The sequence below is a fragment of the Meles meles genome, chromosome 12, assembly GCF_922984935.1.
Source record: "Meles meles chromosome 12, mMelMel3.1 paternal haplotype, whole genome shotgun sequence".
In the NCBI taxonomy this organism is placed as follows: Eukaryota; Metazoa; Chordata; class Mammalia; order Carnivora; family Mustelidae; genus Meles; species Meles meles.
Window position 1 is genome coordinate 10,314,954 of NC_060077.1, and position 25,199 is coordinate 10,340,152.

General features: G+C 46.5%; 1 protein-coding gene across 1 annotated transcript in view; it reads right to left on the minus strand.

The window, feature by feature from the left end:
• RPH3A (rabphilin 3A) overlaps nt 1–6,442 on the minus strand; it is a 266,407-nt gene extending 259,965 nt beyond the window's left edge. Inside the window, exon 1 of the mRNA XM_046026041.1 lies at nt 6,280–6,442. The gene's annotated coding sequence lies outside the window, so the exon portion shown is untranslated. The remainder of the gene's footprint in view (nt 1–6,279) is intronic.
• Between the last annotated feature and the right edge of the window lie 18,757 nt (nt 6,443–25,199).

Here is a 25,199-nt window from a genome sequence, read left to right on the forward strand (position 1 = left end):
GATCTGCTCATTTCCATAAAAGCAGATAATCTTAATTTTGTCAAGACTCTGCAAAACATTTCCTCTTGCTAATGTTCCCCAAGGTAAGAAAATTTGTAGGAAGTAACCAAAGAACAATTTTTGCACTTCTGATTTAATTACCACTGTTCTCCTCTATTAGGGGAGCTCACCAAGAACTTGGATTTGAATGTTCCTCCTCAAAACCACCGTGTAATGCAGTGGCCACAAAATTAAGAAAAATTCATTTTAAACGTCAGCAGAACTCCTATGGGAGCACATGCCTCTATAATCTACCTCTCCAATCCATTAGTGCTTTGACAGTGAGGGAATTTGATATTTTAGTCACGTCTTACAACCTGTGAACCAATTTGCACAAATTTGCTAAGACAAAGGCTGTCTTGACTAAACTATATCAAAGTGCAAAGCAGTTAACTTCCCCCACTGCCATCATCACAAAAATACAAAAATGATGTTAGCTAAGTCCTTGGTTTTAATGGTCTCGTTGAGGGACTAGACTATTTCCATAAAATCACAGAATGTTAAAGAAGGAGGGGGAGCCTGGGTGGCCACAGGTGGTTATGCATCCAACTCCTGGTTCCAGCTCAGGTCATGATCTTAAGGTCCTGGGACTGAGCCCTGTGTCGGGCTCTGCACTGAGGGCAGAGTCTGCTTGAGTTTCTCTCTCCTTCTCCCTCTGCCCCTAATCCCTCCTCTAAAATAAATTTTTAAATAAAGAATGTTAAAGACGGGCTCAGAAGATGGGAGAGATGTGGGAGGGTGGGCAAGGGAGGCTGAAAGAGACCGAGAGATCAAGAGAAACAATTTAATGGTACATCCAGAGAGAAATGGAGGGATGAGCAGAGAGAAATAAAGACAAGAGATTGAGACAAGGACAGCAAAGAGACACAGAGAGAGGCAAACAGATAAAAAAAATTAATAATAACAATGGAAGACAGACAGAAGCAGAGACACACAGGAAGACAAACTACAGACAGAGATAGAATGGAGCAGAGAGAGGAAGAGAGACAGAGGGAGAGGCAAACAGATAAAAAAAATTAATAATAATAATGGAAGACAGACAGAAGCAGAGACACACAGGAAGACAAACTACAGACAGAGATAGAATGGAGCAGAGAGAGGAAGAGAGACAGAGGGAGAGGCAGAAGTAGGAAGCGGAAAAAGAGAGATGCTAGTCTTCCTGCATTATATTATCATCATTGTTGTAACAAACTATAAACAACCTGTCACCTGGGCTCAGAGTGTCTGCCAAGATCAGGGACAAGGTCAAAAACAGAAAGACAATGACCAGCACAACCCTCTGGCTGAAGGCTAGACTCCCAGGATTATGAGCCTTGGGCATGTCGGCACAGTCTTACAGTGCATTCTAGGCATGCCTGCCCCCAAAGCATCCATTCTCTGCCTCCTGCCCAGACAGTCCTAATAGGGAGCAAAAGAGAGATTCCACACAACTCTAAAGCACTTCATGTAATCAGAGCTAATGGCTGCAGACCAGGAAAACACCAAGCTCAGGGTGACTTTCAAACCCCATGTGCTCTCTCTCCGCTGTGATCTGAAGACATCAGACATGGTCACTAGCTCGAACCCAAGCTTTGTTTGTCCCCCAGACTTTGCTAGCCTTCACAACCTCAGGATTCAGCTGAGATGTGCCCATCAGCTGATATTTATATAGTAAAGGAAAAAAATGATACAGTGATAATATCAGTGAGCATTTTTGACCACTTATCGTTTGACAGGCACTGAGCAAAACTTTACAAGAATTATGTCATTTTGTGCTCATCGCCAAACCCTCTACATTTTAGGAACAGCATTTTTTCAGATAAGAAAACTAAGACTCAGAAGTTAGGTGTCTTATCTGAGGGCAAACAGCTAATGAGTTGGGGAAAGAAGATTTGAACCCGTGATCCAGATCTTAAACACAATGCCTCTCTTCTAAGTCTCCACTATGAAGGTTCATTTAGAGATTTTAGTTCTAAGTGTCCAGGGAAATGGCTTCTGATATCCACAATACTCCCTCCCCTCCACTGGGTTTTGCATATGCTGTTCCCTCTACCTGAAATGCTTGTCCTTTCCTCCCTTGCCTCTCACCCAGGACTTTTTTTTTTAGGATTTTATTTATTCATTTGTCAGACATAGAGAGAATGCACACCAACAGGGGGAACGGCAGGCAGAGGAAGAAGCAGGTTCCCAGCTGAGCAAGTAGCCCAATGCAGGATATGATCCCAGGACCCCAGGATCATGACCTGCGCTGAAGGTAGATGCCCAGCCAACTGAGCCACCCAGGCATCCTGCTCCCAGGGCTATGTCTGCTCACTTTTTAAATCTCAGTTCAATCAACTTCCTTCAGGGAAGCATTTGCTGATTTCCTTGACCATATCAAATTCCCCTTTATGCTCTTATGGTGCAATGTTCCTTTCCTGGGTTTGCTTACTACAGGTGCCATTTTACATATAATTGTGTGATTCTATGAGGAATCACAGATCAGGCCCTCCACTAGTGAGGAAGTCCATAAAGGAGGCACTGAATCTAGTTTTGTTCATCCCTCTATCAATAGCAGCACGGGGCCCTAGCCCATAGTAGGTGTTTTCTGTATATGTATTTAATTAATCGACTGATTGAGTGAATGAGAGAGTTAATGAAATAACTAAAACTACAAAAGCAAGAATAGAAATATGAAGATGGGGAAGTGCCCTAAGAATCGGCTAAGGGAGTTGAAAATAGTTGTCTCTAGGGATAGACTAGGAGAGGAACAGGAAACTAGTAATTTGTTATAAATGTTATAATCTGTCTTTTTAACTGTGTACTTGCATTACTCTGATAGACTAAATCTTTAACTGAAATGATAAAAACTAAAAGTAACTACTTTACCAGATTTTTCTTATAAAAAGATGAAAGGGAGGGAAGGAAGGAGTTTTCTAAATGGAAAGAGAATGGAGGGATGCAAGAAATGTCAGTGAGGAGGCATCCTGGAGAGCAATCCATGAAATTCAAATATCTGGGTGCCCATGGCTACTGCTTTTTTTTAAATATTTTATTTATTTATTTGACAGATAGAGATCACAAGTAGGCAGAGAGGCAGGCAGAGAGAGAGAAAGAGAGGAGGAGGAAGCAGGCTCCCTGCCAAGCAGAGAGCCCGATGCTGGGCTCCATCCCAGGACACTGGGAACATGACCCCAGGCAAAGGCAGAGGCTTTAACCCACTGAGCCACCCAGGCGCCCCGATGGCTACTTCTGAGAAAAGCAACTCCTGAGATACTTTGTTCTTGAAAGTTATGGGGGCTGGAGCCCATGTCTTGGGTACATCCAGCCCTGCAGCAACTGGCCACACCTGATTGGACACAGAATCAGTGCTCAAGCTAAAGGCAACCAGTCACAACATGAGAGGGAGACCATGAATGAAACTCTGTCCAACAAAAGTGCTGCACATTTGATGATGGCAGATCCAGCCAATCAGATCCTCTCTTGGAAAGTATACCCAGCAGAGCAGTGTTAGTTTGGACCAACAGGCACACAGTGGAACTGATGAAGGCTCTAGGAAATTGTATACAAAATAAATTTCCCAGGCTCTATCGCTTTGATCAGATTATCAAAGGAAGTTGTGATAATCAAAGGTTAAGAACTAGTAGATAAGCCAGGTAAATATTTTTTTATATTCTTAAACACTGAAAGATTTCATGTAAACATTTAGATTTCCAAGTTCTGTTTCAAAAATTACAGTAACACTGAGACTATAATTTCTCATGGTAATGATCGCCCAGAGCTGAGTCATAACTGCTCCCTGTAGCTGGGACATGTGTTCTCCACCTCATCGTATTCCCACCATGCTCAGACCATTTCACTTGTTGACATGTTATGCCTGGATCCTGTAAACAGTTGAGTTTGCAACTCTCAGCTGTCAACAAGCAGTTAATTCAGACTAAGATGTGAGTGGTTGATATGTTCACCTTTTCTCTCTCTCTCTCTCTTTATAATAGGAGCTTATCCCATTAAGATCTCTCATGATGGAATTCATAGGAGAAATAATTTTGGGTCCCTCTCAGGTCGTGTTTTATGCTCCCTACTGTCTCTCCCATTCAGGTTGGACCAGAACAGAAATCCAGTTCCAGGCATTGTATCCCTATTCTAATCTTCTGTAGACCTTCCTAGATTTCTGTGTTCTATTTTTGTTTTGGTTTGGTTTGATTTGGTTGGGTGTTGTTTGATCTGGGGTCGTTTTCTTTTGTTTGGGAGCTTGGGGGGTTGTTTCTGGTTTGGGGAGTTTTGGTGGTTAAAGGAGCTTTTTTGTTAGGTTTTGTTTTTGCCTTTTTAAGACTCTTATTAGCTGCTGGAAATTACAGTTTTGCCTCTCAAAAGAATCTTCGTCCCTAACAAAATGGGGACCTAGCAGCTCCCTTTGATTGACACCTAGTACTGAAGTCTTCTGTTTTCCTTCCTGACTCAGGTAACAATCATAGGTAGCACTGTGGCTGGGGTCACGCTGAGAAAAAACCCTTTTACCTTTGCATAATAAAATGCTGCATGGTTTGAAATTGTCTCATGCTGGGCCCATTTTCCTAGCTGCCTGGCACCTGCAAAGGGACAAAATGACTTCGAATTGAGGGGTGGCAGTGAGAGAAACAAAGGCATCCAAAGTCAGTCTGTGATGTTCTTTATACTACAAGCTTGAGAACAGTGACTTCCACTGTAACTCAGAGGGGGAGAGAGATTTCTTGCCTGAGGCTGGTGTCTCAGAGACAGAATCTCTACTTGAGTCAATTACATTTGATTCAGTACTTCCTGAGCATCATTATGTGAAATGCAATACATCTGCTGTGTGGGGACACAAAGAGGAGGAAGATAGAGCCACAGCTCTCAATGAACTTGAAGTCCATTGGGGAGATCACACAAAATCACTAATGAATGATCTGAATTCAATGAATATGGTTTCCAACTAAGAGACATCTGGTCCTTCCATGCCAACAATTTATTTCCCACTTTCTGTTTTTGTTTTTCAGTTTTTGGGGTTTTTTGTTTTTGTAAACCACATGCTCCCAATCGTAACAATTTTGGTCCAGGTGAGCCATCCCCTGTTGCCCCTACTGCCTTTTCTGAGACAGAGAGAGACCAAGTTCCAAGTACATTATCTAAGCCCCTGGATCCAACCATACTTGAAATCCTCCTTTTGTCTTTTACAAGCCTTGGAACTATTAAATTGTGTATTTATTTAGCCTAAACTGGTTTAAGTTATCTCTTTTCACTGAAAGAGTCCTGACCAATAAAAATATACACAAACGCTCTTACTTGCATTAACTCATTTCACTTCAAAACAATCCTGTAAGATTTATAAAAGAGAAGAGCTCAGGTAAGACCCTGGAGAGGGTAAGACTAGTTACCCTCTCCATTCAGTTAGGTCTGGGGTGGGGCCTGGGATTCAGCATTTCTGCTCCCAAGTGGTGCTGATTCTGCTGGTCCAGGACCACACTTTGAATAGCCCAGGCTTAGACCAGAGCACTGAGTAGCCAGAAGTGGCCAGTGAATATGTTTTATTTGATTCACATAGTATTTTAAAAATAAAAATTTTGTATTATACTTGTTTCCCGATTTTCATGTATGTTCAAAACTTTTCATTATAAAAAGTGTTTTTAAGTTAATTGCCAAAATCCAAACGTGATTTTTACATAAAGGTCTCACTTTCTGGCTTCCGAAGAATTTGACCGATCTGGCCACACTGGGCGCACAATCCTGCCTAGCAACCATGAGTGTCCCTGGTGGGTCTCCAGTTGGCCCCACGGTCCATCCGTTCAGCACAGCACAGTGGTAAGACAATCCCCGGGACCGCAGGTTAGGCGCACACCCAACACCCTGTGGCTCCCCCAGAGAAGTGTTCACCCCCTGCCAGCCTGGGGAACAGGGACATTGCTGCGGTCAGTGACGGGCCGGGGCACCCCGAGGGACCGCCAGCACCCAGCGACCACCTGTTTTCCGCGCGCAGACGCAGCCATTCGCACACCCTTGCAGGGACCCGCCCCCCCATACCCAGGGGATCCATGGGTCACGTGCCTTCTCCTGGCCGTCCAATTCCGTCGTCGCCCCACCCCCAGTTCTAGCGCATCCTCAAGCTCCAGCAACCCCATTCTCGCGGACGGCGTCCTGCGTCCCCCTCCCCGCCCTAGATGGCCCCCTTCGACCCTCTTACCCAAGGCAGGCTGCGGCTTGGGGAGGCGAGACCCGCGGCGGCCCGCCCCCTTCCCCTCCCCGCAGCCCCTGCGGTGCCCACCTTACCTGCCCGCAGCGATGGTGGTGGGCCTGCCCTCCCTCCTCCTCTGCCTCCAGCGGTGGCGCCTCTGCGACCGCCGCCACCACCGCGGCAAAGCCACCTGCGCGTGACCCTCGATCACCAAGTCCTCCCCACACACATACACACACATGCGCGCGCGCGCGCTCTGCCCTTAGAGGTGGGAGCCGTGGCCTGGGAGGAAGTCATAAAGGGTTCTCGAGCCAAGCCTGCGGGTGAGGAACGCCACCGCCCCCTCTCCCTCCTCTGCCAGGAAAAGTTAGTTGTCTCTGCAGTTGGGTTTCTCGGTGGGCAGGACCCATTCGCACGTTCCTCCCTCCCCATTCAGTCAATCACTCACGTTGCTGATCCCCAGATACACAGGGGTCCTCCGCCGGCCCCCAGGAGGATGCGCGCTTGCTGTCCCTCTACCGGGAACCCTTCTCCCTGTCCTAAGGGGCCTCAAAGGAAAATCACAGGCCGTGATACTGGGCCCTCAGAGCCTCTCTAAGTCTCCTAAGGAACTGTGGGCTCCTACCTGCAGTTTTTAATCCCGGGTGGCTTAAATGTTGCTGAAAATGGACTTTCCCCTGGTTTATTTAACCCTTTTGTGACCCAAGTGAAAAAGCGTTGTTGTTGGGGGTATCACATGGACAGTTTTAGGTGAACAGCCCAGAACAGCAGGCACTGGGTAGGGTTAGCTGATATTACCCTGGCTCGCATCCGGCATGGCGCCCTGCACCAAAGCTGAAATGGAAGAAAAAGTCTCTCCAGCATGGAAACCGTCTCATTCCGTTCCTCTTTAAGGCAAGTGATGCAAACCTGAGGATGGTGGCCAAGTGTGTCCTGCAGAATCCGTTCTGTTTGGTGGAGTTGCTGTTTTAGGAAAATGTGAATTGATTGTCAACGCTCAAAAATCTGATTTCACACCAACAAAGGGATATTCAGCAACTCTTCGAAACAACGGAAAGTTGGGGCCAGACCGAGCCCACTTTCCCAGAGGCTGGAGGTCACAAGCAGTGGGCTCTTCAAAGAGGTGTTTGCTCTGGTTAGTCCCAGTTTCCATGAGACTCACTTGCTCCTTTACAAGATCTTTCCAGTCCCTGTAAGACCTTTTGAGTTTCACCTACGGTCTAATGCTGAGCTTTGTCCAGTTTCCCCAAAAAGTAGCTTTCATTATCCCCATCTTACAGAAAAGGAAACTGAGGTTCAGAAAGATCTAGTAAGGGGCACTTGAGTGGCTCAGTTGGTTAAGCATCTGCCTTCCACTCAGGTCATGGTCCTGGGGTCCTGGAATGGACACCCCCAGGAGGCTCCCCACTCAGGGGGAGGTCTGCTCCCTCTGCCCCCGACTCGTGCTCACTCTCTACCTTAATTAAATAAATAAAATCATAAAAAGAAAGAAAGATCTAGTAAATTGTCCAAGGTCACATAGCTAATACACAGCAAGAACTGAAGTTGGGACCCAGGCTTTATGGCCTGAGGGTCTGAGCACAGCAAGGGAAGCACAAAGGGGAAAAAAGTGGTTTACACCAAGCCATCTTTTTGAAAGGAGCATTTTTATTAATAGCACACTTTGAATACCAATTTGTTGGGATTGTTAAACAAGGATTTAAATTTTTAGCTTCATCCACTTTGGCAGTGTCCTCTCCCACACTCACTCCACCTCCTTGTTTTTCCTCATTTAAGCACTCTGAAAAATTCTAAAGGTCTAACTGAAATCGAAAACGTTTCTTATTTCATCCGTCTCAAGTTACTGGCAACCGTAGGTGTTCTTTCCTTTCCATTTCTTCTTTTTAGCTTCTTTATTTATATTTTACTCTTTGTAGTTTGTAAATTCCCTCTTACCAGCTGCTTGCAAAATCAAAATGTCTTTACTGTTAAGTTTCCAGTTAGGGTTGTTTTTTGGCCCAATAAACATACATCTGAGGGGGAAAAAATGTGTGCACACAGACACCTATAAGTACAGCCCCTAAAAGGTTCTTGGTGTCTCTCCAGGTCTCAGTGTCCCAAAATGTTTTCACAGATCTTAAACCCAAACGCCAGAATCCCTCACAGCATAACCATACCCTTTACATTTAGAACAGTTGGTTGCAACCATTAACCAGAAATATGATCCTATGTTACTGTCAATTTATAAATGTTGACAACTCATTCAAAAGAATTTAAACACAAGTGAAGACAACACCCCCGCCACCACCAGCACAACCAAAAAAAAAAAAAAAAATCCAGGTCAGGTATAACAAGTTCATGACTTCTGTTCCCAACCTTCAGGGTGACTGCTGTGTCTACCCCCTCAAAGTCAGTTGGGGAACCTCTCTGCCTTGATGTTTTCCCTCTCTTCCTTGGTCCCTGGGGCCCCTGGACCCCCCCGATCCTCTCCACCTTGATGGCGTGGGTTGTCAATCATTCTGTGCCATACAGCTACTCTGCAGGGTGGGAGGAGTGGATGGGCAGAGGAAGGGGAAGATACAGAGACTACAAATTGGAGGAGAAGAAGGGAAAGTAAGAGCCCGTCACCACAGTCTAACTTCAGCCTCAGTCATCTCTCAGGTTCTACTCAAAGTGTGGTCCCTAGGTAGGCAGCTTAGGTGGCAACTGGGAACTTGTTAGAAATACAGATTCTTCGGTCCCCCCACCCCCCAGACCTACCCATCAGTCTCTCTGGGGCAGCGGTCCAAGGGAATCCATGGTTTAGTCCTCTGGCAGACTCTCATGGGTCCTAATGTTTGGGGTTAACCTCCACCTAAGTGCTTTTATGCTAAAGTAATCTTTCTGCACCTTAAGTTACTTTACCAAAGCCGCTCCCCCCCCCCCCCCCGTTATCCTGGCCAGACCCCCAGAGAGAAAGAGAAGCTAGGAACCCCTCTCATCACACTGAAAATTCTGAATAACTTCATTCCTTGCCTTTGGAATATCATCTTATAATTCAATAATAAGCAAATAACCCAATAAAATGTGGGCAAAAGATCTAAACAGACAGGTCACAAAAGAAGGTATATAAATGGCCAATAAGCACCTGAAAAGGTGTGCAACACCATTAGTCATCAGGGGAATGCAAATTAAGACTTCAGTGAGACACTGCTATACGCCGCCTCCCAGAATGGCTAAGACTAGTATGACTGACAACATTGAGTGTTTGTGAGGATGTGGAGCCACTGGAACTTTCACACGTTGCTGGTAGGAATACAAAACAATACAACTTTGGAAAAGAGTCCGGCAATTTCTTATAAAGCTAGATAGACACTCATTGCACAATCCAGCAACTCCACTCCCAGGCATTTACCCAGGAGAAAGGAAATCATGTGACCGCACAGAGACTTGCACAAAACAGGTTTATGCATCAAAGCCCCAAACTACAAGTGTCCACTGATGTGTGCAGAGAGAAACAAATTGTGGCATATCCACAGAATGGAATACTATTTAGTAACAGAAAGGGAATGAAGCACTGACATGCACAGTAAAAGGGGTGAATAGCGAAAACATTATGCCCAGCAAAAGAAACCAGGTGGAAAATGTTACACGTTGTATCATCCCATTCTTAGGAAACGCTGGGGATATAGAGTAATACAAAGCAGGTCAGTCAGTAGCTGTGTGGGGTTGAAGGGATGGTGATTAGTGGCAAAGGGATATGTAGAAATAGAAGAACATGGAAATGTAAGAAATACAAGAATATGGACATATTCTCTATCTTTACTGGAGTGGTGGTTACACAGCTATATAAATCTATCAAACTCATCCAACTGTCCACTGAAAATGGGTGCACTGTTGCACGTAAATCGTACTGCCATTGAGATGATTGTTCTTAGCACGACTGCCCATAAATGACACTTCAATAAACATGATTATTTTGAATTGGAGGTAGGTTAGCAGTGCAGAGGTTTTTCCCACATTAAATAACTTCAGAAGTCCAGTAATTGGGAAGGGAGTGTCTCCAGCACAATGCAATTCCCGAGCACTCCTCACTCTGCCCCTCTGCACCAGGAGACAACCCTGGGCTGGAGAATGGCTTAGCGATGGATCCCAGGGGCCATTCTCAGGGCTGTCCAGACACTCTCACCAGCGCCCCCTGTGCTCCAGCCTCCAACACTGCTTTCCTAATTGGAGTCTGGGTCACCAAGGCCACGTTCCCTGGTTCCTGAGGCTTTTGGAAAAGAGAAGAGAGTGCTCGCTTCGGCAGCACATATACTAAAATTGGAAAAGAGAAGAGAGCCACTGACATTTCCAGCAAGCTGGGTCCCTATCTGCCCGGAAGCAGAGCTGCCGTGTCTCCCCCCCCCCAACCGCTAGGAGGCGCAACCCATGGAGAATGACTACCGTTTGAGCAGCGACCAAGGACCTGGGAAGCACAGCGGCCCCACGCAACGGGGGGAACTATGCCTCCGCTGCCCGCGAAGGTCTCTGGCAACCACCCATCTCCTCTCTGTCTTTCCAGATTTGCGTGTTCTGGATGTTTCACAGAAATGGGATTATACAATATGTGGTCTTTTGTAACTGGCAATTCTTCCACTGAGCTTCGTGTTTTCATGGTAGCAGTGATGGGCATTCCATCGCCCGGATGCATATCAGCTTTTCTTGACTCACTCATCAGTTGATGAACAATGGGTGTTTACAGTGCCTTGGACAGCCCTTACTCATCTCAGTCCTCAGAAGGGAGCAGACCTGTGAGTTCCTCCAAGGACAAGTCCACGCCTGCTGAACTCTCCACAAGGGGCTCTAAGGCTTCAACAACAACATTACTGCTCAGGGTCCTGAGGCCTGGAGGTCTGACAGGAGGCAGGCATGGCCGAGTCCCTGAGGGCGGCTCTCTTGCTGGTCCTGTCCTCACATGGCTTTCCTTGGAGCAGGCACACCGAGAGAGCTCTTGTGTCCTCTTTTTACAAGGACACGAGGGCCCCACACTCCTAACCTAATCTCACTTAATCACGTCCCCAAAACTCCATCTCCAAATACCATCACATTAGCGTTAGGATTTTTCAGATGCATTTTAGGACACAACATCCAATCCACAGACAGCACCTGCCTCTGACCCATGCTGCCACCCTGCCCGTGCCTCCTGCCAGTGCCTGGTGGGGATGTAAAATGGTAAATAACCCTGGAAATCAGTTTGCAGCCCCTTATAAAGGTCAAGATAAAACTTACCATATGACTCAGCCGTCCCTCTCCTAGACAGGTACCAAAGACGCCGTGCTGGGTCTGAATACAGCCCCCTTTACTTTCCAGACGTATGACCCTGACCAAGTGATTCAGCCACCTTGTGTCAGCTTACTCATCTGTGAAATGGAATAATCGTAACGCTTTATTCATTCATTTAATCAATATTTTTTTAAAGATTTTATTTATTTATTTGACAGACAGAGATCACAAGTAGGCAGAGAGGCAGGCAGAGAGAGAGGAGGAAGCAGGCTCTCCACTGAGCAGAGAGTCCGATATGGGGCTCGATTCCAGGACCCTGAGATCATGACCTGAGCCGAAGGCAGCAGCTTAACCCACTAAGCCACACAGGCGCCCATATTTTTTTATTTTTAAGTAATTTCTATACTCAACGTGGAACCCAAACCACAACCCTGAGATGGAGAGTCTCGGGCTCCACTGACTGAGACAGCCAGGCGTCCTTGGGGTGCTGAATTTAAATTGAGGAGTGAGAGAAGGCTTTTCTGGAGGAAATGGCCCATAAATGAAACCAGAAGGACACAGGAGCCTGTGAAAAGACCCTGAGCCACAGAACCTCTGTGTGTCTGCGGAGAAGCACAGGGCACTGGAATAAGGAAGGAGGCGGGAGTGGGGACCAGGTGATACCTGCACAGTAGACCAGATGTGGCATTTGGACATTACCCAGCCAGCAGCGGGGAGTGTCTGCCCCCCCCACCCCCCCCACCCCCCCACCCCCCCGTCCATGCACCTGGAGTGCAAGAAGAAGCGCAAGAAAGAGGCAGCCCCTCCCAAGCCAGAGGCGGTTTTCACAAGCAGGGGACTCACCAGGCTTGTCTTGGCAGCTGCAGGACAAGGGGGTCTCTGCAGAGCAGCCAGAACCTTAAAAGTTTACAAAGAGGTCTTAACGGGTTCAGTCACCTTGGTGTCAAGAACATCTTACTGTCTCAAGGCTATGTCCTTGAAAATGGCTCCCACTGTGGGAATGGTGGGCGCAGTGCACATTTCCAGGGGAGGGGTAAGGAGCTTGCAATCTCCTGACCTTCCCGAGGGGGCCCCCCGTCACGGGTCAAGCCCAGGTTGCATCCCCTCCGTGATCCCCACCAACACTCCACTCCTCATGACTGTGACCGGCTCTGACCATCTCCCCATGCCGCCCTCCCCAGCAGAGTGTCTGGAGCAGTCGGTCAGCAAGATTTTGCACGCATGAAGGTGGCTGGTTGGGAGGCTATCTGGCCGCGCCAGAGGCAGATCCCCTAGCAACCCATATAAGCACATGGAAAATAGATAATGATGATGATCATGATTTCCAAAATAAGTAACAATTTTTTCCACCGAGAGGGAGCCCCATGATCTGAGCCACTGATGTATTATGTCCCCTAGGCTGGGGGTCAGATCGCTGTGGGGCTTTACAAGTGTCCCCGTGTGATTTAATAAAAATGGTGCATGTACAGTCTCATTGGATGTACACGCACGACACTCTGTTTGGATAATGGCACCAGGGCGTCCTCGCAAGGCAGAGAGAATGTTCAAGGCTGTCCTGCTTCAGAGAACGGCCTTTCTGCTTGGAGACGATTCCGTGTTCAGCAGGGCAGAAGCTGTGGCTCTCGTTGAAGTCTTGTAGGGTGATTTTAGTAAGGTCGTCTCCATGTGCTATGATGTCCTCCAGGCCAGCGGAGGGAACAAAGACAGGCTCAGTCACACAGAGTGTCTGGATGACCTCAGCACCACATTGCTCTCTCAGGACTGCGTCCTTGAAAACGACTCCAACTGTGGAAAGAGTGGGCAGAAGGCACATTCCGAGGACAGGTGAGGCAGTGAGGAGCCTCGGGGTGCCCAGGTCCAGCTGGAGGATCCAGCCGCCAGCACATCCTCTCCGTGACCTCTGCCAAGCACAGACCCTGAGATGTGAGGGCAAATCATGTATTTGGGGGAAGTGGCCTCAGGAAGCACTGGTAGAGGAGAGGTCGAGGCCAAGGAAGGAAGCAGATAGAGAGCACAACACTAAGCAGATTACCACTGGGACAACAGGGCCCTGATCTCCACTCAACATAATCCCCAGCCTAGGAGCAAGGGATCTGCGGTGTTTATCCACCAGCTACCAGCTGCCATCAGGTGAGGCTCGCTGGAAGAGGGAGGGGTGCTACCTCCTGGCACCGGCAGCCTGCCCTATAAACAGCCAGATAAACTCTCAGCTGAGCCTTAGGCACTCCTATTACAAGCCACCAGCTCTGCCTGCCCAGAAAGGGGGTGTGCCGAGGGGATATGAACAGGGTGCTCACAACACCCGCCGCAGGAGTCCAGGAGGATTTTCAGCAGAGAAATTTGCAGAGCTCACTCTGGTGGAGAGGAAGCTGTAGGCAAGAGCAGTGGCAGCCGAAGTCCAGCTTGGAGCCTGCTGGCACAGGTTCCGGAGGGGACTGTCATCGTCAGTGGGCGTGGACAGCAGTGGGGAGGTTGGAGATATATTTGGAAGTAGGAACTGCAGGGCTTGGCCATGGAGAGGATGCGGGGATGAGGGCAAGAGGCCTATCAAGGGCGGCACTGATATTTCTGGTTCTCTGAGCGAGGTGAACCAAGAGGCTATTCCCTGAGAGGGGGAGACTGGAGAAGAGGATGCTGGTATTACTGAGAAACAAGGAAAATTAATGAGCCCCTGTAGGAGACTGCCCCTCGTCCATGGCCTTCCCCAGGCCAGACCCTCAGCATGGTTCTGTGCTCTTCCGTCCACTCCCACGGTCTCAGAAGACAAGATTCAAGCCTCTGGGGCACGTGACAAATGATGAGTTTGCAACATTTCATCCCTGGGAAATAGCACACAGCAGAAACAAGCCTCACGACCCACCTTAACAGGTTCCTGGAATTCCAAGTGGCATCCCAACTTGGTCTTGCTACCCTCGAAGCAAATCTTCTCCTTGCTTACAGCAACTGTGGCATAAGCCAAGCATTAGAACAATGGGGTCCTTTTCAGGTGGTGACGTGTCTTTAATTCTGTGAGTTTCCATGGCTCAGAGTTCTCCTCTTAATGTGTGGCTCAAAAATAAAAACAGGACAGCAAAGGTTTGGGATTTGTCCCAGAAGATTTGAATGAGTCACACTTGTATTCAACCAACATTAGCATCTAATGTTTTGAGACAACTGATGGAAAGAGGGGAGCTTTCATAAGGAGGTAAATCACCCAGGCAGAGGTGAATCATTCACTAAGAAAGAAATTGCCCGGAGGGGAGAGATGGGTGATTATGTCCACACCTGGCTTTACAAGGAATATGGGACCCTGGAATGGCACAGTTGGCCTCGAGACAGACAGATGTGCAGAATCACCTGTGCAGAATCACCTGAATGGCTGCACAGGTTGGTACAACCACTTCAGAAAACCGTTTAGCAACATCTTCTAGAACTACAAATGCACAGACACCATCATCCAGCAATTCCATTCCCATGGAAATGCACCCATCCGTTCACTAAAAGACATGTGCTAGAATGTTTCAGGTGGCGCTCTTCATGATGGCAAAAAAATCAAAACAAAGAAACTGAACCCAAATAGCCCCAGTAGAATGGATGGTTCCACTGTGGTGTAGACACACGTGGAGTATTGTGCCCCATACAGCAAGGTGGATAAATGGCTTACAATGTGCAATAACGTGGATGATTCCAGCCCAAAGCTGTCATTCTAATAATAACGCTTTGCATTTGGACATGCTGTTAAGGAATTCCTTCCTTCAGGAAATATTGAGTAGCTGCTACTGGAAGCAACAGTATTCTAGGTCCTGGAGATACACAGAGCAGACAAAACCATCTAATACCTTTGCTATCAGGGAGCTCATATTCTACGAGGAGCAAACAAACAGCAAACACGTAATATGCCCCAAATCTCTGAACATGTTTTAGTTGGGATTTAGGCTTCTTAATGGGAGTAAGAAACTTAATAACCAAGACTGAACTAAATGAATATTATGTTTTAAATCCGGAGTGGATGGGCCCTTGCGGAAAGGGAGGGGCCCTTGAATGGACATCGAGGGACTGATGGATCTCCTAGAATTACATGCAAAATTTTGTATGTCTGGGGGTTTTTCTGGGGAGATTGTCCAAGGCATTCTCAGATTCCTAAAAATATCATTGACCCAGAAGAGTTCTCTAATCTCGCTTAAGGTACGTGCAAACATTTTCAGAGCCCATGCCCATAATCACTGGGATCTACTGTATTTTGCTTGATTTGCTTTGTGTATTTCTTCGAAGTCGTAAATGCATGGCCATGTCCTACTTGTCACCCATAAATGCTACGAAAGATCGTACTGTGTCATATTCTGTTCACTTCCTCCAACCACTCTTGGCATCGGGCACTCGACCGTTTCTTGTTGCTCACCATTCCATAGCGGCTGCTGTGAATACCTTTGCCCAGATTTGTTTGTTGCTTCTAAAGGGTTTTCTTCGAGCCTATTGGAAAACTGCAGGAAGTGGGTCAAATGATACTCACGTCTTAATACTTCTAGGTTGCTACTCACCACATTCTGAATGCAGCAAGAAAGGCTATTAAAAATCACCTGCAGGAGATGACAAAAGGGATCGTTTTTGCTTTAATTCATCATTGATCTTCCTCTTTCCCCCTGTAATAATAGTTATCTATCCTGGGTAAAATAGGAGAGTGAAACATAGTACTTATTACAATAATGGAAAAATACCTATTTTCTGGCAAGACATTTCATGCTTCTATGCCCTTGGAAGTTCCACTCAAATCTTTTCCTATCATTCACCATAACCAATGTGTCAGTTTCAGGGTAAACAGGCAAGATAGGGGTTGGGGGGTGGGGGGTGAAGGGTGGAATGTTGCCATGGTAACAAAGGATTTCAGTGATGAGTATCCATGGTGATTGTTGCTAAATTCTAAGAGGTTTTAAATGCTTTATTTAAAATACATAACAACTATGCAGCTGCTGAGGATGTTCTGAGGGGAAGAGAGGAATGAGTTGTTTGCACTTTTATGAATACGCTTGGCATGGATCGGCAGGAAGGAGATAAGGCAGTTTAAGGACAGACGTGTTCTATATGTGATACTATTCAGCAGTTACCAAGGACCACTCTCCCTCTCATTCAGAATCCTCTCACACCTCTGGGTCCCATTTGTACCTCGATCACCTCCTCGACAGGCTAACACCTGAGATAAACTCAGGCAGAAACCAGCCCCCACCCTGCTCCTTCCCTGGGCACCCTGCTCCCACCACTGCCCTGGAATAGAAACACGCAGAGCTTTGAGCAGAACTGAGAGTTCCCAAAGGGCAAACTTCATTGGAAGTTTAAAATAGGTGCTGGGGAGTGCAAAGCCAGGATTGTTTCTTTTTTCACTCACATGGATATGAGTATGAGTTGGAGAGATGGGACTAGAACTCAGATCTTCTCATTGCTAATCCAGAGTTCACTTGTTCTCCTCTTGTATTAGAATGACTATGAATTAGAATGACCATGACTATGAACAGCAGAGACCCCGTGTAACAGGAACTATAAAAAATAGAAGCTCATTTCATTTACAATAAAAAAAAAAATCCAGACACTCAGGGAGCCAGGCTTCTTCTATCTTGTAGCTGCACTGTATGCAGACTCCATTCTTATGGTCACCTCATTACCCACTATAGCTGCCTGATTCCAGCCATCACATCCAAATTCTAACCAACAGGAAAGAAGAAAAAGATGAAGGACCCAAACAGCTGCTTTTTAAAGAATGTTCCTGAGAGCTTCCATTTGATACTTCCTTTATGTATCTATCTACTACAGGACCTCTCCTAGTTATAAAGGAGGGAGGAAAAGAAGAGAGAGAAGCTCTCATGGTCCAGATTTCATCTAAAGTGAGGCCCTGTAGTGGTTCTTGAGAGATAATTTTAGATCCTACTAATCACCTTGGGAGAAACTGATCCCCTTTCCATTCCTTTCCAAACCTGATAAAGACAAGGAGAAAGTCTCAGGCTGGTGCTTCAGGGACTGAACACCTGCTGTTGTCTCCTTTCAACAGAGATCCAGTCTCAGCCCAAAGCTGTAAGAATGCCTACACATGCAGAGCAGATGCTAACTTTTGATTTACGTGAGTTGCTGTCTTAACCAATCACAGTGGCCTTTATTAGAACTTAATATATTGTTTGGTTTGCCTTGGATTAATGTTCATGCACTTTCTATTTCGGTGAGGGATGAGATCTTCCATTTACATCTGTGATTTTTTTTTCCTTTTAAATAAACAGCTTCACATTTTACGAGTGAATTGACTTAAAGGAGAAAACCTTCACGTAAACAACAGTACAGGTAGCACACGGATGTGTTAAAAGCGTGACTGAAGAATGGGACGAATGGGTTTGGTGGACAATTCCAGCTGAGACTGGAAGAGGCCTATGTTCGGATCCCAGACCTGCTGCTGACTTGCTGTGTGACTTTAGGCAAGGCCTTCTCCACTCTAGGCCTCTGTTTTCATACCAGTAAAATGAAGAAAACTAGACTTGCTAGTTGCTAAGATCGCTGCTCTAAAGGAATTCAGGGGTTCACAAAGGACCCCAAATATAACTCCCCAGAACCTCAGAACCTGAGACCATCACTTCTCCAGACATACCAGCTTTGCCTCTATGAGCATTTGAGTATACAGAAACAGCAAACACTTGGCTTAGAAATGGAGATTAATCTGCATTCAGAGCATTGCAAATAAATAAAGATTTTTAAGCCAGTGGAGAGCTATCTCCCAAACATACAAAATTAGACTTAATTATTTTTAAAACAATACATCTCTTAATTTGCAAATGAGCAGAACAGAATGCTAAGCAGGGTCTTATTTTGGATGCTAACTACAGTTGCTCTTTCAATTGAAGATTTTCGTACTCTCTTCACACTTCCCCTCAACTGTTTATTAATAACTCTGCCTTTTCCTTGGTTTTAAATTATCTCTAAATATTAAGCCCGGTGTGCAGAGCAGATGCTAACTTTGTTTTACATGAGTTGCTTGTCTTATTATAACCCCAAACAAAAGACCCATTTCCCATTTTTTCAAGAAATGTCAAGATATGGTCTCCTTAAGAGCCCTGGTCTCCCAACCAGAGGGAGAAACAGACCCATTGCCACTCAGACAGGTCAAAACCTGAGTGCCCAGGCATATCAAGAAATATTTGAAACTCACAAAGAGATCTTATTTTATGCCCGCATATTGGAAAAAATGGAAATGTCTGACTATAGCAACTGTTGGCAAGAATTCAGAGTTCTTCTAGACAAGAAGCCAATCCAGGAAAGTAGTAGGTGTGACGGACAACAAAAGCTTTGGAGTCATTCACTCAACAATTATTTATTGAGCACATACTATGTCTCTGGCTCTGTTCCTGATGCTGGGATGCAGCAGAGCATGACAGACAAAACATCTGGCTTTCGTGGAGTGGACATTCTCATGGAGAAGGGTGAATAACAAACAAAAGAAATAAGTGATAGGGTCTGTTAAATACCGAGAAGTCTGAGGGAGAAAAATAAAGAAAGAGGAGGGAATTGGAGTGGGAGGAAAGAATTGCAATTTTTTTTGAAGATTTTATTTATTTATTTGACAGAGAGTGAAATCACAAGTAGGCGGGGGGTGGGGGGGTGGGGGGGAGAAGTCTCCCTGCTGAGCAGAGAGCCCGATGCAGGGCTTGATCCCAGGACCCTGAGATCATGACCTGAGCCGGAGGCTTAACCCACTAAGCCACCCAGGCACCCCAAGATTGCAATTTAAAAAAAAAAAGTTTCAGAGATGGGTCAATGAGGTGACTTCTGAGTTAAGACTTCAAACAGGTCTATGGGTTCTCTGAGGAAGGGCATTCTAGGCAGAAGGAATAGCTTCTGCAAAGGCCCTGAGGTAGAAGAATTTCTGGTATGATTACAGGAAAGCAAGAAGGGAAGAGGGCAAAGGGACAAATGACAGGAGATGGGGACAAAGAAGGAGCATGTGAGACTTGTAAGCCAGGGTGAGGGGATAGGATGGGAGCCCCTGAAGAGTTTTAAGCAGAGGAGGGACTGAGCATCTCTGGGGCTGCTGGTCTAAGAACAGACCACAGGGTAGAGGGCATTGGAGGTGGGGTGGGGAGCGGAACATAATCAGGGAGGCCAGGGCAGAGGCTGCTGCCACAGTCCAGGCGAGATGTGACAGTGGCTGGACACGGTGATGGCAGTGGGGGTGGGGAAAATTTTGAAGGTTTAGATGTATTTTGAAAGCAGAAACATGTTATAGTAAGGCCAGATGGAGGTAAGTTTAATCTCAGCTCATCAACTTTCTTTTTTTTTTTTTCAGCTCATCAACTTTCTTAAGCATATCACTTATCCTCTCTGAGCCTCTGTTTCCTTATCTGTAAAATGGGTATAGTCAATCCCATTAGGGCAGGTGAGAAGTCAGTGAGCTGGTGCATAGCCAATCAAAGCTATTATTATCGTCATTTGTTTCCAGCCAGGGTCTACCTCCTTATGGCTCTGACCAGCGCATGACCTGTCCTCAGCCAGAGGCTAGAAGCACTCTCTTCTCCCCTGTCTGCCTCTGCCCATCCCTTCTCCTCCCTCCATAAGCTGCAGCCTCTCGTTCTCGATGGAGAAGGTTCAGGCTGCCTCTGATGGCCTTTCTGCACACTGAAGATATGGGAAAAACAAAATAATTATGCCCTGCCTTTCCTGGTATCTTTCAGCTGGAGACCCAAAGTGCTTTTCCGACATTAATGAGACCGCTGAGGCTTCCAACAGCTAAGCATTGCGGGGAGATCACAGACGGAGCTGAGGACAGCGCTGGCAGGGTCTCCCTGTCTGCCACCTTCAGAGCCCCCCAGGGGGGAAAATGAGCTAATTCAGAAGAATTGTCCAGTCTGTTCTAAAAAGATGGATGAATATGCCTTTTGGGTCACTTCTTTTAAAAATGATAAAATTCAACATAAAAAAAGAAGCCAGAAACCCTTCAAATGTTTGTGGAAGAAATCTTATGTAATTCATACTGATTCCCAACAATCAGATTATCCATTTCTGCCATAATCAAGCTGGAAATCAGCGTTAACATCATTAAGTCAATCAACAACCACTCTCAGTCATTTCACATGTCACGCAGGCATGCTTTTCCTGATCACTCTATTTAAAATAGCATCCCTTGGGGCGCCTGGGTGGCTCAGTTGTTTAAAGCCTCTGCCTTCGGCTTGGGTCGTGGTCCCGGGGTCCCGGGGTCCTGAGATCGAGCCCCACATCGAGCTCTCTGCTTGGCGGGGAACCTGCTTCCCCCTCTCTCTGCCTGCCTCTCTGCCTGCTTGTGATCTCTGTCTGTCAAATAAATAAATAAAATCTTTAAAAATAAATAAATAAAATAAAATAGCACCCCACAGCCCCACAACCACAACCTTCATCCTCATTTGTTCCTTTATCTATTACTATAGACAACTGTGATTATTAATCTATTTTCATATTTACTATTTTCTCTGCCACCTGGAAGAAAACCTCATGTCTTTGGTGTTTGTTGCTCAGCCCCAGCACCTAGCTCAGTGTCTGGCACATAGTAGGTCCTCAATAAATACTGAATGAGTGAATGAATGAATCAAGGAATCAAGAAATCAATGAATGAGGGAACAACTCTTTGAGGTAGGAGAACTGGTATATCTTTGCCATTTGAGTAAACCGAGGCTCCACCCACATTGAAGCAAATAGCTCAAAGAAAGGAGGGAAAATGACTAATGGGGGTGCCTACTATGTGCCAGGGACTGGGCCTGGTATACTGCACAGGCTCCCACCGGAACCCTTTAACAACCATGAAGAAGGCATGGTTCTCCCCCCATTTTGCAGATGACCAGCAAAGCTCAGAAACCTCCTTGAGGTAGGCAGAAAAATGCGCCCCCCTCCCCCCAGCAAGATGTCGTCGTCGTCCTGATCACTGGAACCTGGGAATAAGCTCTCTTCCATGACAAGAGGGAATTCAAGTAGCAGATGGAATGAAGGGTGCTAAGCAGCTGACCTTCAAATGAGGAGATTGTCCTGGACCATCTGGGTGGGCCCGATGTCACCATGGGGTCCTTGACTTGTGGAAGAAGGAAGTAGATCAGTGTCACAGGGGCAAAGTGAGACTCAGGTGGCCATTGCTGTTTTTGGCAAATGGAGGAAGTTACCACAAGCCAAGGAATGCGTTTGTCCTCCAGGAAGCTGGAAAATGCAAGGACATGGATTCTCCCCAAGAGCTCCAGAGAGGAACGTGCCCTCCTGACACCTTCATGTTGGCTTATTTGGACATCTGACCCCCAGCACTATGAGACAATGAAGAAGTGTGCAGCCATGTGTCACAGCCATGGTGGGAACCCGAGAGGTGCCTCACCCCACAGTCCATGCTCACAACAGATCCCTAGGTCACTACTGCCCTCAAGGGGACTTGCATGGCTCCCGGACCAACCAGCCTGTTCCTAGCTGAGTGGGCCACTGGGCCATGACATTGCCCAGCCATGACTGATTGGACCAGGGAGAGACAACCAAGTCCAAGTAGGTCAGAGGCTCCCCCTGGGGAATTTGGAATGGACACAGAAGTCTCAAATTCATTCCTATTTAGAGCAGTCTTGGGGCCAAATCTAGTTTGTGAATAGTGTTCATTAGACCTGCACTGTGCTCTAAAATCTTTTTTTTTTTAATTAGCTGCCCATGTGGTTAAACCTTAAAATTTTGTTTTGCAAAATCTGGATGACTGGCTACTCTTCAAAACCCAGAGCCTGGCAACACCAGCCCACAGCCCAGCACAGCAGTCACTGGCCAGAGTGGGGTTCAGCTCCCATCCCCATGTGCTTCCCAACGCCAAGAGCAGACACCTACCCAACATCTACCATCTTGTGTAGGCTGTTCTCAGGACCCAAGCATGTCAGCTGGCTTCTGGAATGCACTCGCCCCATCCCTATCCTGACCGAAGCAGGGTGACCCCGCGGACTGCACCAGTGGGTTCCCAGGCCGTCTGGATGTCGGCGTGGTTAGGCCCCCTGGAGGGTGCCAGGAAGAGATCAGAAAGTAAGAAGGGTGTGCTGTTGGACTGTTTATTTTACGGCTCCCTCTTTTCGGGGTCACGAAGTGCTAACTGCCACCCTCCACTTAAGGCCACAACTCCTGTCCATAACTCTGAGGTATCCAAGATTCTAAACCCAAACCTGGGTTTCCAGGTCCTTCCAGTATTTGTGCCAAAGAGGACAGATCACCTCTGAGTTAAGTTTATATATGTGAGATCTGTAATTTTCAAATACATAAACAAACGATATATGGGGCTCCCTTTGCACTCTTACCATGGGGGCTCCAAATGTCAGGTCTGCAAAGTACCCCCATCACCCAAGCCAAGAAGGGGGCATGAACCAGGTGGGGCTGATTGGATGCCCCCTCCCCACATGTTGAACCTTCTGGGGAGGCCCTTGACTTAACGGGGCTGAGCTGGTTTCTGTTGCTTACAACCAAAGAACCCTGACAGAAACACAGGTCTGCCCAGCCCCAAGTCCACTGTCCCTTCCATGAGACAAGGTGATAAATATAATATACACCAGGCCTGCATTCACAGAGGATATGGAAGATTTACAGAGGGAGGAAGGAGAGGGCAGCAGGGCACCCTCCGGCACATCTCCTAAGAAGAATCCAGACACAGAGTTGGACCCCCTGCCTCCCGATGTCCTCCTCCCTCCCTCCCCTTGGACCTAACTCTTAGAACCCATCCTCCATGCCCTCTTCCCCACTCCAAAGGACTCAGGGAAATTGTGCATGAAAATACACTGAGTTGCATAAAAAGGTTGTGCCTTCAGCTCCGACCTCCACCCTCAAATGTATCCAATGAAACAACAAAAAATTTCTTATGTTCCCTAGAACATCCTCAAATCCTCCACACTCCATTCTCTTTTGTCAATATTTCTATCTCATCCCCTAAAAGTGATCTCGCTGAATGGATGAATACTAATCTGGAGAGAGGACTGAGGAAATTTACATCATTTAAATGAGAGCCTCTATTATGCAAAATTATTATTCAAATTATGCAAACATCAGGCTGAACTGGCTGCGGGCTGGCTGGTGGCAGACCACCACGTGGGGAGGCAGGAGGTGGGGAGAGAGAGAACCTGACATAGGGCAGAGTGACCAGAGGGGAATGGTCCTCACTGGGATGGGTCCTTGTACATTGTTTGCCGGTGCACCCCTCTCTTGCTTAAAATATGCAAAAGTCTGAGTCATTCCCCTCAAAAATCAGAGGAAATGAACCCCTCGGATGTTCCAACTGTAGATTAAGATTACTTATAACAGCGCTTCCAGAAATTCCTGGAAGACTGGGAAGGATGGAATTCTGTCCCATCAGGGTATCTTGTAAAGATGAGATAACCTGGGCAGGGGGAATTAGCCTTCAGCATAAATGGGGGGAAAGAACAGAATGTTTGCTACAATGGAGACCGACATCCATTATTATTACTGTGGATGCTGATGCCACTAATAAGAACTCCATTCTTTTGCCATGTTTTGTTTTAAGGAAGCAGGATTGACATGTTCACCTGCTTAAAGACTTTTAGTGGCTGTCCATTCCACACATCATGCTGAGGCCTACGTCCCCATCATGACTGGACCCCTCTCTATTTCCCAGAGTCCTCCTAGGCTAGTTGGTTTCCTCCTTCACTGCCTGCAAGTCATACCTCTAACCCTACAATATACACAACTCCTTCCCGCCCCAGGACCTTTGTCTGTGCTACTTCCTCTGCCATAAATGCTCTCCTCCCTGCTTTCTGACTGGCTGCTTCTTTCTCTGGCTCCAGGTTTTATCCTCAGACAGGCCCCCTTCCTGAGCTCCAACTGAAACTGAATACCCCTTATATATTCTCTAAATATTCACTGCTAGACACAAACACACACCTCCTTTTCCCAGCCTCTACCATTTTCCTTTCACAAAATACGATTATGTATTTATTAGTGTCGTTAGTTATTTTTTTTGTTTACCCCACCACCACCACTAAGTTATAAACTCCTACAAGGCAGGGACTGTGTCTTTCTTGTTCATGGCCAAATTTCCAGCACTTTGCACCATGCCTGGTACATAGTAAATAGGAAGTAAATAATGAATTAACTAGTTTATTAATAATCCATGTTTCCAAGTAATTTTGCAATTCTCCTAACCCAAGAAAGAAAACTATGAGACCAGCAAGGCAGATATTAGTTATTCTCATTTTGCAGATAGACACATGAGGCCCAGGCTCAACCATGTGGACATGAGCAGAGGGCAGAACGCAGGTCTTCTGACTAATTCAGAATCCAGGACCCCTTCTGCAAGCCACACTCCCAGGTCCCTGACGATCACTTCATTAATGCAAGTTCCATCCAAAATCTAATGAATCTTTTCTTCAGTCAGAGGGCAGATTCATGTTTGTAAATAAGAGTGGGAATGTTCTGGGCGCCTGGGTGACTCAGTTGTTAAGTGTCTGCCTTCGGCTCAGGTCATGATCCCAGGGTCCTGGGATAGAGTCCCGTGTGTTCTGTGTCGTGTTCCCTGCTCAGCAGGCAGGCTGTTTCTCTGTCTCCTTCTGCCACTCCTCCCACACATGCTCTTGCACTCTCTCTCTCTCGAATCATAAATAAATAAAATTTTTTAAAAAGAGTGGAAATGTTTTAAAGAATGAAGTGTTTTCAAAGGCCCTCAGTTCTTCAGAAGCATTCATTCATTCATTTATTCAAGATCTGATTGAGTTTCTGTTCAGTGCTGGTGTCACTCCCATGGCTTTGGACCTGAACAATCTACTTCAGTGAGCCCGATGTGCAGCCAGCCATGGAAACCACTGATCTA